This window comes from Echinops telfairi, unplaced genomic scaffold (assembly GCF_000313985.2).
Source record: "Echinops telfairi isolate 266 unplaced genomic scaffold, ASM31398v2 ScPeMD7_2;HRSCAF=8, whole genome shotgun sequence".
Classification (NCBI taxonomy): Eukaryota; Metazoa; Chordata; class Mammalia; order Afrosoricida; family Tenrecidae; genus Echinops; species Echinops telfairi.
In genome coordinates this window covers 69831545-69833566 of record NW_022103898.1, presented here as the reverse complement: position 1 = coordinate 69833566, position 2022 = coordinate 69831545, and the positions used below count along the sequence as shown (strand labels likewise).

The 2022-nt window shown below is 34.3% G+C and overlaps 1 non-coding gene across 1 annotated transcript; it reads right to left on the bottom strand.

Annotated features, from left to right (window-relative positions):
* Window positions 1-469: 469 nt before the first annotated feature.
* Window positions 470-629, bottom strand: LOC115870839. The gene has a single exon (XR_004046953.1). It is a non-coding gene; the product is annotated as a U1 spliceosomal RNA (small nuclear RNA).
* Between the last annotated feature and the right edge of the window lie 1393 nt (window positions 630-2022).

The following is a 2022-nucleotide window of genomic DNA, read 5'->3' as shown; positions in this document are numbered from 1 at the left end:
GACGCTTTGGTGAATTATGGAAGCTAGGTTGGGGGAGGTAGCAATAACTATACACTTTGATTTTGAAGTTCTGTTGTATTTACACTAGGTGTTGCCTATCGATAGGTGTTCATTACTGTGCCTGTGATAAAAGCTTTTCATTAAGGTCATTTTAAGTTTGGACTTAAATCTGGGAATTCTTTTTTCCCTCCTTAACCAGTTTGATATGACTGAGGCAGCCAGGTTCATCAAAGTGACTTTTAAAGATAATCAGCTATAGAGGATGACTACACTGGGGCACCTGATTTCCCTGTGTAGTTCTTTTTACACTATACAATATTTTTTATTTTAATGCAAGATTCTTACCTTTAAACTATATCCAATATCTGGATACACAAATATTAATAACATTAGTTATCTACTATAGACCAGGCACTGGTACAGGCCTATCCTTGAAAAATGAAGACACTATATCCCCTATTTTTTTTAACAGGGGAGAGTGTGAACGCAGTCCCCCACTACCACAAATTGTGCAGTCGGGTTTCCCACAGTTGGGGAAATCGCAGGGGTCAGCACATCCGGAGTGCAATGGATGAGCCTTGCCCTGGGAAAACCACCTTCGTGATCACAGTATCTCCCCTGCCATATATCCCCTATTTTTAAGACAAGCTTGATATACACATCTTGGGGTAGGCAGATTTATAACCCAACATCACAAGCCATTTTGACACATGTCTCAGAGCAATTGTGTGGAGGACATATGAGGAGCAGGAAGTAAGAAACGCTAAACTAGAGTTTTAGAAAGCTTCGAGATGGAGAATGAATTAAATACATCTTACACTCGCATGCTTCTTTATGCTTCTCTTCTGGTTTATGATGGAATTATTATTATGCTTTTCCTGGATCCTTAGGATTTTGTGAAAATATATTTGTAAAGCCCCTGGTTATTTTTGACAATGTCTAAATCTTTTAAATAATGGTGATTTTAAAAGTAACAGTGGTATCTTAAAATGACTTCAAATTCTGTTTCTTCCATTCTGGGCATTAACTGCTCCTAGAATTTAAGCCAAACCTCAAATAGGTCTTTTAGTCCATGCTGCTAGGATTCCATTTAAATGAGGAGGGAAAGTGCAACATAAGATGGAATTGAATAGTCTTTGTACTCCTTAGCCCACAGGGGGAAAAATTCTAATTTTAATGCTATTAAATAAAAGGGCTTGAACTTTGGACCCTTGAAGTCAGTCCTACTAACTACTCTGCAGAAGTAACCCCTACAAATAATTGAACAGATATGGCATTTTAGACTAGAATGATAACTGTGGCCTCAGTTGCCTTGGTGAGATTGTCATTCTTTAGACCAGAGAAAAATTGATAGGCTTTTTGGATAGTAATATGTGGAAAAGGCAGTTATAAAGTGTTGCCTGTTCATGCTATAGTATAATGGCATAAGCACAAAATCCCATGCCCCAAATATAAGCCTATCAACAGTACTAGCTATAAAATAAGTCTTATGTTTTTAAAAACTAGTACAACTAACTTAAAAATTCATTATTTTAAGCTAGATTGTAAAATAATTACTTGAAACAAATCTGAACTTTATTATTATTTATAGAAACAAGCCAGTCAATGTACAGTAAAACTGAAGAATACATGTACCAGTTATTTAAATATTATACCACAAGCCAATTTTTTTGTCTGTAAAGATACAATTATGAACAATCACAAAATATTTCAACATCCATTCAAAATTAAAATCATATAGCTAGTCCATAAAAAACACATTGAATTTCTTTTATATAGCATAATAAGCCAAGGGATACAGAACAGTTGAAAATAGTTCTAAAAGTGAAAGAATACTCACTATATAACATTAATTCTCCATGTGACACAACAATGCAGTAACACATCATAGAAGATACTTTCACATATACAAATGCTAACTTTTATATTAATAATAGCTGCTCCTTATTTTCATATGTTTGTAATATTTATTCTCAAATGTTCTTTCTGAATTTGCTAATTTGATCCTGGAACATTAAAAAA